Source organism: Haliotis rufescens, unplaced genomic scaffold, assembly GCF_023055435.1.
Source record: "Haliotis rufescens isolate VD_foot unplaced genomic scaffold, xgHalRufe1.0.p SCAF_1, whole genome shotgun sequence".
Lineage (NCBI taxonomy): Eukaryota > Metazoa > Mollusca > Gastropoda > Lepetellida > Haliotidae > Haliotis > Haliotis rufescens.
The window spans coordinates 94,144,496-94,161,427 of NW_025963779.1; the positions used below are offsets into that span (position 1 = coordinate 94,144,496).

The 16,932-nt window shown below is 43.6% G+C and overlaps 1 protein-coding gene across 1 annotated transcript in view; it reads right to left on the reverse strand.

Annotated features, from left to right (window-relative positions):
- The window catches only part of LOC124125435, a 57,823-nt gene that overhangs the window by 1,017 nt on the left and 39,874 nt on the right, over window positions 1-16,932 (reverse strand). The window lies entirely within an intron of this gene.

Consider the following 16,932-nt stretch of genomic DNA (forward strand, 5'->3'; position numbering starts at 1 on the left):
ACACAGAGGTGGAGGTCAGGTTACAGAATGAGTGATAGGATACACACAGAGAGAGGTCATGTGTACAGAATGGGTAATGGGATACACAGAGGGAGAGGTCATGTGTACTGAATGGGTAATAGGATAGGCACACAGAGAGGTCATGAGTACATAATGGGTAATGGGATAAACACAGGGAGGGGTCATGTGTACAGAAGGAGCAATGGGATACACACAGAGAGAGGTCATGCATACAGAATGGGTAATGGGATACACACAGGGAGAGGTCATGTGTACTGAATAAGTAATAGGTTACACACAGGGATAGGTCATGAGTACATAATGGGTAATAGGATACACGCAGGGAGAGGTCATGAGTACAGAATGGGTAAGGGGATACACACAGGGAGAGATCAGGTTACACACAGGGTGAGGTCATGAGTACATAATGGGTAATAGGATAGACACAGAGAGAGGTCATGCGTACAGAATAGGTAATGCGATACACACAGGGAGAGGTCATGTGTACTAATTGAGTAATAGGTTACACACATGGAGAGGTCATGAGTACATAATGGGTAATAGGATAAACACAGAGAGAGGTCACGCGTACAGAATGGGTAATAGGTTACACACATAGAGAGGTTAATGAGTACATAATTGGTAATAGGATACACAGAGAGCGGTCATGTGTACTGAATGAGTAATAGGTTACACACTGGGAGAGGTCATGTGTACTGAATTGGTAAAAGGATACACACAGAGAGAGGTCATGAGTACATAATGGGTAATAGGATAAACACAGAGAGAGGTCATGCGTACAGAATGGGTAATAGGTTACACACAGAGAGAGGTCATGAGTACATAATTGGTAATAGGATACACAGAGAGCTGTCATGTGTACTGAATGGGTAATAGGTTACACACAGGGAGAGGTCATGTGTACTGAATGAGTAATAGGTTACACAAAGAGAGAGGTCATGCGTACAGAATGGGTAATAGGTTACACACAGAGAGAGGTCATGAGTACATAATTGGTAATAAGATACACAGAGAGCGGTCATGTGTACTGAATGAGTAATAGGTTACACACAGGGAGAGGTCATGTGTACTGAATGAGTAATAGGTTACACACATGGAGAGGTCAGGAGTACATAATGGGTAATAGGATAAACACAGAGAGAGGTCATGCGTACAGAATTGGTAATAGGTTACACACAGAGAGAGGTCATGAGTACATACTTGGTAATAGGATACACAGAGAGCGGTCATGTGTACTGAATGAGTAATAGGTTACACACAGGGAGAGGTCATGTGTACTGAATGGTTAATAGGATAGACTCAGGGAGAGATCATGAGTACAGAATGAGTAATGGGATACACACAGGAAGAGCTTATGTGTACTGAATGAGTAATAGGTTACACACATGGAAAGGTCATGAGTACATAATGAGTAATATGATAAACACACAGAGAGAGGTCATTCGTGCAGAATGGGTAATAGGTTACACACAGCGAAAGGTCATGAGCACATAATTGGTGCTAGGATACACGCAGAGAGAAGTCATGAGTACAGAATGAGCAATGGAATAAACACAGGGAGCGGTCACATGTGCAGAATGAGCAATGGGATACACAGAGAGAGAGGTCATGTGTACAGAATGAGCAATAGGATTGACACAGGGAGAGGTCATTAGTACAGAATGAGCAATGGGATACACACAGAGAGAGGTCATTAGTACAGAATAAGCAATGGGATACACACAGGGAGAGGTCATGAGTACAGAATGAGTAATGGGATACACAGAGAGAGAGGTCATGAGTACAGAATGGGTAATGGGATAGACACAGAGAGAGGTCATGTGTACTGAATGAGTAATAGGTTACACACAGGGAGAGGTCATAAGTACATAATAGGTGAGAAGATAAACACAGAGAGAGGTCATGAGTACATAATGGGTAATAGGATACACGCAGAGAGAGGTCATGAGCACAGAATGGGTAATGGGATACACACAGGGAGAGGTCATGAGTACAGAATGAGCAATGGAATAGACACAGGGATAGGTCATGAGTACATAATGGGTTATAGGATACACGCAGAGAGAGGTCATGAGCACAGAATGGGTAATGGGATACACACAGGGAGAGGTCATGAGTACAGAATGAGCAATGGAATAGACACATCGAGAGGTCATCTGAACTAAATGAGTAATAGGTTACACACAGGGATAGGTCATGGGTACATAATGGGTAATAGGATACACGCAGAGAGTGGTCATGAGTACAGAATTGGTTATTGGATACACACACACAGAAAGGTCCTGACTACAGAATGAGCAATGGGATACACACAGGGAGAGGTCATGAGTACACAATGGGTAATAGGATACACGCAGAGAGAGGTCATGAGTACAGAATTGGTAATGGGATACACACACAGAAAGGTCCTGACTACATAATGAGCAATGAGATACACACAGGGACAGGTCATGAGTACAGAATGAGCAATAGGATACACAAAGGGAGAGGTGATTGTGTACAGAATGAGCAATGGGATATACACAGGGAGAGTTCACGAGTTCAGAATGAGTAATGGGATACACACAGGAAGAGCTTATGTGTACTGAATAAGTAATAGGTTACACACATGGAAAGGTCATGAGTACATCATGGGTAATAGGATAAACACACAGAGAGAGGTCATTCATACAGAATGGGTAATAGGTTACACACAGCGAAAGGTCATGAGCACATAATTGGTGATAGGATACACGCAGAGAGAAGTCATGAGTACAGAATGAGCAATGGGATAAACACAGGGAGCGGTCACATGTGCAGAATGAGCAATGGGATACACACAGAGAGAGGTCATGTGTACAGAATGAGCAATAGGATTGACACAGGGAGAGGTCATGAGTACAGAATGAGCAATGGGATACACACAGAGAGAGGTCATTAGTACAGAATGAGCAATGGGATACAAACAGAGAGAGGTCATGAGTACAGAATGAGTAATGGAATAGACACAGGGAGAGGTCATGTGTACAGAATGAGCAATGGGATACACACAGGGAGAGGTCATGCGTACAGAATGAGCAATGGGATACAAACAGAGAGAGGTCATGAGTACAGAATGAGTAATGGGATACACACAGAGAGAGGTCATGAGTAGAAAATGGGTAATGGGATAGACACGGGGACAGGTCATGTGTAATGAATAAGTAATAGGTTACACACAAGATAGGTCATGAGTACATAATGGGTAATAGGATACACGCAGAGAGAGGTCATGAGTACAGAATGGGTAATGGGATACACACAGGGAGAGGTCATGAGTTCAGAATGAGCAATGGATTAGACACATGGAGAGGTCATATGTACAGAATGAGTAATAGGTTACACACAGGGAGACGTCATGAGTACATAATGGGTAATGGGATACACGCAGAGAGGGGTCATGAGTACAGAATTGCCAATAGGATACACACAGGGAGAGGTCATGGGTAGAGAATTGGTAATGGGATACACAAAGGGAGAGGTCATGACTACAGAATGAGCAATGGGATACAAACAGAGAGAGGTCATGAGTACAGAATGGGAAATGGGATACGCACAGGGAGAGGTCATGAGTACAGAATGAGCAATGTGATACACACAGGGAGAGGTAATGACTACAGAATGAGCAATGGGATACAAACAGGGAGAGATAATGAGTACAGAATAAGCAATGGGATACACACAGGGAGAGGTCATGAGTACAGAATGAGCAATGGGATACACACGGGGAGAGGTCATGAGTAAAGAATGAGCAATGGGAAAGAAACAGAGAGAGGTCATGAGTACAGAATGAGTAATGGGATACACACAGGGAGAGGTCATGTGTACTGAATGAGTAATAGGTTACACACAGGGATAGGTCATAAGTACATAATTGGTAATAGGATACACGCAGAAAGAGGTCATGAGTACAGAATGAGCAATTGAATAGACACAATGAGAGGTCATGTGTACTGAATGAGTAATAGGTAACACGCAGAGAGAGGTCATGCGTACAGAGTGGATAATTGGATACATACAGAGAGAGGTCATGAGTACAGAATGAACAATGGGATACAAACAGGGAGAGGTCATGAGTACAGAATGAGTAATGGGATACACACAGGGAGAGGTCACGAGTACAGAATGAGTAATCGGATACACACAGGGAGAGGTCATGAGTACAGAATGAGTAATGGGATACACACAGGGAGAGGTCATGCGTACAGAATGAGCAATGGGATACAAACAGGGAGAGGTCATGAGTACAGAATTGGTAATGGGATACAAAGAAGGATAGGTCATCACTACAGAATGAGCAATGGGATACAAACAGGGAGAGGTCATGAGTACAGAATGCTCAATGGGATACAAACAGGGAGAGGTCATGAGTACAGAATGAGTAAGGGGATACAGACAGGATGAGGTCATGAGTACAGAATGGGTAATGGGATACACACAGGGAGAGGTCATGAGTACAGAATGAGCAATGGAATAGACACATGGAGAGGTCCTGACTACAGAATGAGAAATAGGTTACAAGCAGAGAGTGGTCATGAGTACATAATGGATAATAGGATACACGCAGAGAGAGGTCATGAGTACAGAATGGGTAGTAGGATACACACAGAGTGAGGTCATGAGCAAAGAATTGGTAATGGGATACACACAGATAGAGGTCAGGTTACAGAAGGAGCAATGGAATAGACACAGAGAGAGGTCGTGTGTACAGAATGAACAATGGGACACGCACAGACAGAGGTCATGTGTACAGAATGAACAATGGCATAGACAAAGGGAGAGGTCATGAGTACAGAATGATCAATAGGATTAACACAGGGAGAGGTCATGAATACAGAATGAGCAATGGGATACACACAGGGAGAGGTCATGTGTACAGAATCAGCAATTGGATACACACAAGATAGGTCATGAGTACATAATGGGTAATAGGATAAACACAGAGAGAGAGGTCATTCATACAGAATGGGTAATAGATTACACACAGCGAAAGGTCATGTGCACATAATTGTTGATAGGATACACGCAGAGAGAAGTCATGAGTACAGAATGAGCAATGGGATAAACACAGGGAGCGGTCACATGTGCAGAATGAGCAATGCGATACACACAGAGAGAGGTCATGTGTACAGAATGAGCAATAGGATCGACACAGGGAGAGGTCATGAGTACAGAATGAGCAATGGGATACACACAGAGAGAGGTCATTAGTAGAGAATGAGGAATGGGATACAAACAGAGATAGGTCATGAGTACAGAATGAGGAATGGAATAGACACAGGGAGAGGTCATGTGTACAGAATGAGCAATGGGATACACACAGGGAGAGGTCATGCGTACAGAATGAGCAATGTGATACAAACAGAGAGAGGTCATGAGTACAGAATGAGTAATGGGATACACACAGAGAGAGGTCATGAGTAGAAAATGGGTAATGGGATAGACACAGGGAGAGGTCATGTGTACTGAATAAGTAATAGGTTACACACAAGATAGGTCATGAGTACATAATGGGTAATAGGATACACGCAGACAGAGGTCATGAGTAAATAATGAGCAATGGAATAGACACAGGGAGAGGTCATGTGTACAGAATGAGTAATGGGTTACACACAGGGAGAGGTCATGAGTACATAATGGGTAATGGGATAAACAAAGGCAGAGGTCATGAGTACAGAATTAGTAATGGGATACAAACAGGGAGAGGTCATGACTACAAAATGAGCAATGGGATAAACACAGGGAGAGGTCATGAGTACAGAATGAGCAATGGGATACACACAGGGAGAGGTAATGACTACAGAATGAGCAATGGGATACAAACAGGGAGAGGTAATGAGTACAGAATGAGCAATGGGATACACACAGGGAGAGGTCATGCGTACAGAATGAGCAATGGGATACAAACAGAGAGAGGTCATGAGTACAGAATGAGTAATGGGATACACACAGAGAGAGGTCATGAGTAGAAAATGGGTAATGGGATAGACACTGGGAGAGGTCATGTGTACTGAATAAGTAATAGGTTACACACAAGATAGGTCATGAGTACATAATTGGTAATAGGATACACGCAGAGAGAGGTCATGAGAACAGAATGGGTAATGGGATACACACAGGGAGAGGTCATGAGTAAAGAATGAGCAATGGAATAGACACAGGGAGAGGTCATGTGTACAGAATGAGTAATAGGTTACACACAGGGAGAGGTCATGAGTACATAATGGGTAATGGGATACACGCAGAGAGGGGTCATGAGTACAGAATGAGCAATGGGATACACACAGGGAGAGGTCATGGGTACAGAATTGGTAATGGGATACACACAGGGAGAGGATATGAGTACAGAATTAGTAATGGGATACAAACAGAGAGAGGTCATGACTACAGAATGAGCATTGGGATAAAGACAGGGAGAGGTCATGAGTACAGAATGAGCAATGGGATACACACAGGGAGAGGTAATGACTACAGAATGAGCAATGGGATACAAACAGGGAGAGGTAATGAGTACAGAATGAGCAATGGGATACAAACAAGGAGAGGTCATGAGTACAGAATGAGCAATGGGATACAAACAGGGAGAGGTCATGAGTACAGAATGAGTAATGGGATACACACAGGATGAGGTCATGAGTACAGAATGGGTAATGGGATACACACAGGGAGAGGTCATGAGTACAGAATGAGTAATGGAATAGACACATGGAGAGGTCCTGACTACAGAATGAGAAATAGGTTACAAGCAGAGAGTGGTCATGAGTACATAATGGATAATAGGATACACGCAGAGAGAGGTCATATGTACTGAATGAGTGATAGCTTACACGCAGAGAGAGGTCATGAATAGAGAATTGGTAATAGGATACACACAGATAGTGGTCAGGTTACAGAATGAGCAATGGAATAGACATAGAGAGAGGTCGTGTGTACAGAATGAGCAATGGGACACGCACAGACAAAGGTCATGAGTACAGAATCAGTAATGGGATACACACAGAGACAGGTCATGAGTAGAAAATGGGTAATGGGATAGACACAGGGAGAGGTCATGTGTACTGAATAAGTAATAGGTTACACACAAGATAGGTCATGAGTACATAATGGGTAATAGGATAAACGCAGAGAGAGGTCATGAGTACAGAATGGGTAATGGGATACACGCAGGGAGAGGTCATGAGTAAAGAATAAGAAATGGAATAGACACAGGGAGAGGTCATGACTACAGAATGAACAATGGGATAAACACAGGGAGAGGTCATGAGTACAGAATGAGCAATGGGATACATACAGGGAGAGGTCATGAGTACAGACTGAGCAATGGGATACAAACAGGGAGAGGTAATGACTACAGAATGAGCAATGGGATACAAACAGGGAGAGGTAATGAGTACAGAATGAGCAATGGGATACACAGAGGGAGAGGTCATGAGTACAGAATGAGTAATGGGAAAGAAACAGAGAGGGGTCATGAGTACAGAATGAGTAATGGGATACACACAGGGAGAGGTCATGAGTACAGAATGGGTAATAGGATAGACACAGGGAGAGGTCATGTGTACTGAATGAGTAATAGATTACACACAGTAAAAGGTCATGAGTAGATAATGGGTAATAAGATACACGAAGAAAGAGGTCATCAGTACAGAATGGGTAATGGGATACACACAGGGAGAGGTCATGAGTACAGAATGAGCAATTGAATAGACACAATGAGAGGTCATGTGTACTGAATGAGGAATAGGTTACACGCAGAGAGAGGTCATGCGTACAGAATGGGTAATGGGATACACACAGGGAGAGGTCATGAGTACAGAATGAGCAATTGAATAGACACAATGAGAGGTCATGAGTACAGAATGAGCAATGGGATACACACAGGGAGAGGTCATGAGTACAGAATGAGCAATTGGATACACACTGGGAGAGGTCATGAGTACAGAATGGGAAATGGGATACAAACAGAGAGAGGTCATGAGTACAGAATTTGTAATGGGATACACACAGGGAGAGGTCATGAGTACAGAATTGGTAATGGGATACAAACAGGGAGGGGTCATCACTACAGAATGAGCTATGGGATACAAACAGGGAGAGGTCATGAGTACAGAATGAGCAATGGGATACACACAGGGAGAGGTCATGAGTACAGAATGAGTAATGGGATACACACAGGATGAGGTCATGAGTACAGAATGGGTAATGGGATACACACAGGGAGAGGTCATGAGTACAGAATGAGCAATGGAATAGACACATGGAGAGGTCCTGACTACAGAATGAGAAATAGGTTACATGCAGAGAGTGGTCATGAGTACATAATGGATAATAGGATACATGCAGAGAGAGGTCATGAGTACTGAATGAGTAATGGGATACACACAGGGAGAGGTCAACTGTACTGAAGGAGTGATAGCTTACACGCAGAGAGAGGTCATGAGTACAGAATGGGTAGTAGGATACACACAGATAGAGGTCAGGTTACAGAATGAGCAATGGAATAGACACAGAGAGAGGTCGTGTGTACAGAATGAGCAATGGGACACAAACAGACAGAGGTCATGTGTACAAAATGAACAATGGCATAGACAAAGGGAGAGGTCATGAGTACAGAATGATCAATAGGATTAACACAGGGAGAGATCATGAGTACAGAAGAGCAATGGGATACACACAGGGAGAGGTCATGAGTACAGAATGAGCAATGGGAAAGAAACAGAGAGAGGTCATGAGTAGAGAATGAGTAATGGGATACACACAGGGAGAGGTCATCAGTACAGAATGGGTAATAGGATAGACACAGGGAGAGGTCATGTGTACTGAATGAGTAATAGGTTACACACAGGGAGAGGTCATGAGTACATAACTGGTAATAGGATACACGCAGAAAGAGGTCATGAGTACAGAATGGGTAATGGGATACACACAGGGAGAGGTCATGAGTACAGAATGAGCAACGGGATACACAAAGGGAGAGAGGATTTTGTACAGAATGAGCAATGGGATATACACAGGGAGAGGTCATGAGTACAGAATGAGCAATGGGATACACACAGGGAGAGGTCATGAGTACAGAATGGGTAATAGGATACACACAGAGAGAGGTGATCAGTACAGAATGAGTAATGGGATACACACAGAGAGAGGTCATGAGTAGAAAATTGGTAATGAGATAGACACAGGGAGAGGTCATGTGTACTGAAAAAGTAATCGGTTACACACAGGGAGAGGTCATGAGTACAGAATGAGCAATGGGATACAAACAGAGAGAGGTTATGAGTACAGAATGAGCAACGAGATACACACAGGGAGAGGTAATGAGTACAGAATGAGCAATGGGATACAAACAGAGAGAGGTCATGAGTACAGAATGAGCAACGAGATACACACAGGGAGAGGTCATGAGTACAGAATGAGCAATGGGATACACACAGGGAGAGGTCATGAGTACAGAATGAGCAATGGGATACAAACAGGGAGAGGTCATGAGTACAGAATGAGCAATGGGATACAAACAGGGAGAGGTCATGAGTACAGAATGAGCAATGGGATACACACAGGGAGAGGTCATGAGTACAGAATGAGCAATGGGATACAAACAGGGAGAGGTCATGAGTACAGAATGAGCAATGGGATACACACAGGGAGAGGTCATGAGTACAGAATGAGCAATGGGATACACACAGGGAGAGGTCATGAGTACAGAATGAGCAATGGGATACAAACAGGGAGAGGTCATGAGTACAGAATGAGCAATGGGATACACACAGGGAGAGGTCATGAGTACAGAATGAGCAATTGGATACACACAGGGAGAGGTCATGAGTACAGAATGAGCAATGGGATACAAACAGAGAGAGGTCATGAGTACAGAATTCGTAATGGGATACACACAGGGAGAGGTCATGAGTACAGAATTGGTAATGGGATACAAACAGGGAGAGGTCATCACTACAGAATGGGCAATGGGATACAAACAGGGAGAGGTCATGAGTACAGAATGAGCAATGGGATACACACAGGGAGAGGTCATGAGTACAATATAAGTAATGGGATACACACAGGATGAGGTCATGAGTACAGAATGGGTAATGGGATACACACAAGGAGAGGTCATGAGTACAGAATGAGCAATGGAATAGACACATGGAGAGGTCCTGACTACAGAATGGGTAATAGGTTACACACAGGGAGAGGTCATGAGTACATAATGGGTAATAGGATACACGCAGAGAGAGGGGATTGTGTACAGAATGAGCAATCGGATATACACAGGGAGAGGTCACGAGTACAGAATGGATAAAAGGATACACGCAGAGAGAGGTCATGAATACAGAATGAGAAATAGGTTACATGCAGAGAGTGGTCATGAGTACATAATGGATAATAGGATACACGCAGAGAGAGGTCATGAGTACAGAATGAGTAATGGGATACACACAGGGAGAGGTCATCTGTACTGAATGAGTGATAGCTTACACGCAGAGAGAGGTCATGAGTACAGAATGGGTAGTAGGATACACACAGAGAGAGGTCGTGTGTACAGAATGAGCAATGGGACACACACAGACATAGGTCATGTGTACAAAATGAACAATGGCATAGACAAAGGGAGAGGTCATGAGTACAGAATGATCAATAGGATTAACACAGGGGGAGGTCATGAGTACAGAATGGGTAATCGGATAGCCACAGGGAGAGGTCATGTGTACTGAATGAGTAATAGGTTACACACAGGGATAGGTCATGAGTACATAATGGGTAATAGGATACACGGAGACAGAGATCATCAGTACAGAATGGGTAATGGGATACACACAGGGAGAGGTCATGAGTACAGAGTGAGCAATTGATTAGACACAATGAGAGGTCATGTGTACTGAATGAGTAATAGGTTACACGCAGAGAGAGGTCATGCGTAAAGAGTGGGTAATTGCATACATACAGAGAGAGGTCATGTGTACAGAATGAGCAATGGAATAGACACAGAGAGGTAATGAGTACAGAATGGGTAATGGGATACACACAGGGAGAGGTCATGAGTACATAATTGTTAATAGGATACACACAGAGAGGTCATGCGTACAGAATGGGTAATGGGATACACACAGGGAGAGGTCATGAGTACATAATGGTTAATAGGATACACACAGAGAGGTCATGAGTACACAATGGGAAATGGGATACACAAAGGGAGAGGTCATGAGTACAGAATGAGCAATCGAATAGACAGAACGAGAGGTTATGAGCACAGAATGAGCAATGGAATACACACAGGGAGAGGTCATGTGTACATTATGAGCAATGGGATACACACAGAAAGACGTCATGAGTACAGAATGGGTAATGGGATATACACAGAGAGAGGTCATGTGTACGGAATGAGCAATGGGATACAGACAGGGAGAGGTCATGAGTACAGAATGAGCAATCGGATAGACAAAGGGAGAGGTCATGTGTATAGAATGAACAATGGGATACACACAGAGAGAGGTCATGAGTACAGAAAGGGTAATGGGATACACACAGGGATAGGTCGTTAGTACAGAATGAGCAATAGGTTTGACACAGGGAGAGGTCATGAGTACAGAATGAGCAATGGGATACCCACAGGGAGAGGTCATGAGTACAGAATGAGCAATGGGATAAAGACAGGGAGAGGTCATGAGTACAGAATGAGCAATGGGATACATACAGGGAGAGGTCATGAGTACAGAATGGGTAATAGGATACACGCAGAGAGAGGTCATGGTTACAGAATGAGCAATGGGATACAGACAGGGAGAGGTCAAGAGTACTGAATGAGCAATGGGATAGACAAAGGGAGAGGTCATGTGTACAGAATGAGCAATGGGATACACACAGAGAGAGGTCATGAGTCCAGAATGGGTAATGGGATACACACAGGGAGAGGTCGTTAGTACAGAATGAGCAATTTCATTGACACTGGGAGAGGTCATGAGTACAGAATGAGCAATTGGATATACACAGGGAGAGGTCATGAGTACAGAATGGGTAATAGGATACACGCAGAGAGAGGACATGGTTACAGAATGAGCAATGGGATACAGACAGGGAGAGGTCAAGAGTACTGAATGAGCAATGGGATAGACAAAGGGAGAGGTCATGTGTACAGAATGAGCAATGGGATACACACAGAGAGAGGTCATGAGTCCAGAATGGGTAATGGGATACACACAGGGAGAGGTCGTTAGTACAGAATGAGCAATTTCATTGACACTTGGAGAGGTCATGAGTACAGAATGAGCAATTGGATATACACAGGGAGAGGTTATGAGTACAGAATGGGTAACAGGATACACGCAGAGAGAGGTCATGGTTACAGAATGAGTGATAGGGTACACGCAGAGAGAGGTCATGAGTACAGAATGGGTAATAGGATACACGCATAGATAGGTCATGAGTACAGAATGAGTAATAGGTTACATGGAAATAGAGGTCATGAGTAGAAAATGGTTAATAGGATACACGCAGAGAGAGGTCATGAGTACAGAATGAGCAATGGGAAAGAAACAGAGAGAGGTCATGAGTACAGAATGAGTAATGGGATACACACAGGGAGAGGTCATGAGTACAGAATGGGTAATCGGATAGACACAGGGAGAGATCATGTGTACTGAATGAGTAATAGGTTACACACAGGGATAGGTCATGAGTACATAATGGGTAATAGGATACACGGAGACAGAGGTCATCAGTACAGAATGGGTAATGGGATACACACAGGGAGAGGTCATGAGTACAGAGTGAGCAATTGATTAGACACAATGAGAGGTCATGTGTACTGAATGAGTAATAGGTTACACGCAGAGAGAGGTCATGCGTAAAGAGTGGGTAATTGCATACATACAGAGAGAGGTCATGTGTACAGAATGAGCAATGGAATAGACACAGATAGGTCATGAGTACAGAATGGGTAATGGGATACACACAGGGAGAGGTCATGAGTACATAATTGTTAATAGGATACACACAGAGAGGTCATGCGTACAGAATGGGTAATGGGATACACACAGGGAGAGGTCATGAGTACAGAATAAGAAAACGAATAGACAGAACGAGAGGTTATGAGCACAGAATGAGCAATGGAATAGACACAGGGAGAGGTCATGTGTACATTATGAGCAATGGGATACACACAGAAAGACGTCATGAGTACAGAATGGGTAAAGGGATACACACAGAGAGAGGTCATGTGTACAGAATGAGCAATGGGATACAGACAGGGAGAGGTCATGAGTACAGAATGAGCAATGGGATACACAGAGGGAGAGGTCATGAGTACAGAATGAGCAATCGGATAGACAAAGGGAGAGGTCATGTGTATAGAATGAACAATGGGATACACACAGAGAGAGGTCATGAGTACAGAATGGGTAATGGGATACACACAGGGATAGGTCGTTAGTACAGAATGAGCAATAGGTTTGACACAGGGAGAGGTCATGAGTACAGAATGAGCAATGGGATACACACAGGGAGAGGTCATGAGTACAGAATGAGCAATGGGATACAGACAGGAAGAGGTCATGAGTACAGAATGAGCAATGGGATACACACAGGGAGAGGTCATGAGTACAGAATGAGCAATGGGATACACAGAGGGAGTGGTCATGAGTACAGAATGAGCAATCGGATAGACAAAGGGAGAGGTCATGTGTATAGAGTGAACAATGGGATACACGCAGAGAGAGGTCATGAGTACAGAATGGGTAATGGGATACACACAAGGATAGGTCGTTAGTACAGAATGAGCAATAGATTTGACACAGGGAGAGGTCATCTGTACAGAATGAGCAATGGGATACACACAGAGAGAGGTCATGAGTACAGAATGGGTAACGGGATACACACAGGGAGAGGTCGTTAGTACAGAATGAGCAATTTGATTGACACAGGGAGAGGTCATGAGTACAGAATGAGCAATTGGATATACACAGGGAGAGGTCATGAGTACAGAATGGGTAATAGGATACAGGCAGAGAGAGGTCATGAGTACAGAATGAGTAATAGGTTACATGCAGAGAGAGGTCATGAGTAGAAAATGGTTAATAGGATACACGCAGAGGGAGGTCATGAGTACAGAATGGGTAATGGGATACAAACAGGGAGAGGTCAGGTTACAGAATGGGTAATGGGATACACACAGGGAGAGGTCAGGTTACGGAATGAGCAATGGGAAACACACAGGGAGTGGTCTTGTGTAGAAAATTAGCAATGGGATACACACAGAGAGGGCATGCGTACAGAATGGGTAATTGGATACACACAGAGAGAGGTCATGAGTACAGAATGGGTAATTGGATACACACAGGGAGAGGTCAGGTTACGGAATGAGCAATGGGAAACACACAGGGAGAGGTCATGTGTACATAATGGTTAATAGGATACATACAGAGAGAGGTCATCAGTACAGAATGAGCAATGGGATACACACATGGAGAGGTGAGTTTACAGAATGAGCATTGGGATACACACAGGGAGAGGTCATGAGTACAGAATGAGCAATGGAATAGACAGAATGAGAGGTCATGAATACAGAATGAGCAATGGGATAGACACAGGGAGAGGTCATGTGTACAGAATGAGCAATGGGATTGACACAGGGAGAGGCCATGAGTACAGAATGAGCAATGGGATACACACGGGGAGTGGCCATGAGTACAGAATGAGCAAAAGGATAGACACAGAGAGAGGTCATGTGTACATAATGAGCAATGGGATACACACAGAGAGAGGTCATGAGTACAGAATGGGTAATGGGAGACACAGAGAGAGGTTATGAGTACAGAATGAGCAATGGGATACAAACAGGGAGAGGTCATGAGTACAGAATGAGCAATGGGATATAGACAGGGAGAGGTCATGTGTACTGAATGAGTGATAGGTTACACGCAGAGAGGGGTCATGAGTACAGAATGGGTAATAGGATACACGCAGAGATTGGTCATGAGTACAGAATGAGTAAAAGGTTACATGCAGAGAGTGGTCATGAGTACATAATGGTTAATAGGATACACGCAGAGAGAGATCATGAGTACAGAATGAGTAATGGGATACACACAGGGAGACGTCATATGTACTGAATGAGTGATAGGTTACACACAGAGAGAGGTCATGAGTACATAATGGGTAATAGGTTATCCACAGAGAGAGGTCTTGAGTACAGAATGAGTAATAGAGTACATGCAGAGAGTGGTCATAAGTACATAATTTGTAATAAGATAAACACAGAGAGAGGTCATGAGTACATAATGGTTAATAGGATACACACAGGGGGACGTCAGGTTCCAGAATGAGTGATAGGTTACACACAGGGAGAGTTCATGAGTACATAATGGGTAATAGGGTACACGCAGAGAGAGGTCATGAGTACAGAATGAGCAATGGAATAGACACAGGGAGAGGTCATGTGTACAGAATGAGCAATTCGATACACACAGAGAGATGTCATGTGTACAGAATGAGCAATGGAATAGACAAAGGGAGAGATCATGAGTAGAGAATGAGCAATGGGATACACACAGGGAGAGGTCATGAGTACAGAATGAGCAATGGGATACAAACAGAGAGAGGTCATGAGTACAGAATGAGTAATAGGATACACAGAGAGAGAGGTCATGAGTAGAAAATGGGTAACGGGATATACACAGGGAGAGGTCATGTGTACTGAATAAGTAATAGCTTACACACAGGGATAGGTCATGAGTACATAATGGGTAATAGGATACAAGCAGAGAGAGGTCATGACTAGAGAATGGGTAATGGGATACACACAGGGAGAGGTCATGAGTACAGAATGAGCAATTGAATAGACACATGGAGAGGTCATGTGTACTGAATGAGTAATAGGCTACACACAGGGATAGGTCATGAGTACATAATGAGTAATAGGATACACGCAGAGAGAGGTCATGAGTACAGAATGGGTAATGGGATACACACAGGGAGAGGTCATGAGTACAGAATGAGTAATGGGATACAAACAGGGAGAGGTCATGAGTACAGAATGAGCAATGGGATACACACAGGGAGAGGTCATGTGTACAGAATGAGCAATTGCACACACACACAGACAGAGGTCATGTGTACAGAATGAACAATGGAATAGACAAAGGGAGAGGTCATGATTACAGAATGATCAATAGGATTAACACAGGGAGAGGTCATGAGTACAGAATGAGCAATGGGATACACACAGGGAGAGGTAATGAGTACAGAATGAGCAATGGGATACACACAGGGAGGGGTCATGTGTACTGAATGAGTAATAGGTTACACACAGGGATAGGTCATGAGTACATAATGGGTAATAGGATACACGCAGAGAGAGGTCATGCGTACTGAATGAGTAATAGGTTACACACAGAGAGAGATCATGCGTACAGAGTGGGTAAATGGATACATACAGAGAGAGGTCATGAGTACAGAATGAGCAATTGAATAGACACGGAGAGGTCATGAGTACAGAGTGGGTAATGGGATATACACAGGGAGAGGTCATCAGTAGATAATGGTTAATAGGATAAATACAGAGAAGTCATGCGTACAGAATGGGTAATGGGATGCACACATGGACAGGTGAGTTTACAGAATGAGCAATTGGATACACACAGGGAGAGGTCAAGAGTACAAAATGAGCAATCGAATAGACAGAACGAGAGGTTATGAGTACAGAATGAGCAATGGAATAGACACAGGGAGAGATCATGTGTACATAATGAGCAATGGGATAAACACAGAAAGAGGTCATGAGTACAGAATGGGTAATGGGAAACACACACAGAGAGGTCATGAGTACAGAATGAGCAATGGGATACAGACAGGGAGAGGTCATGTGTACAGAATGAACAATGGGATACGTGTTACGCA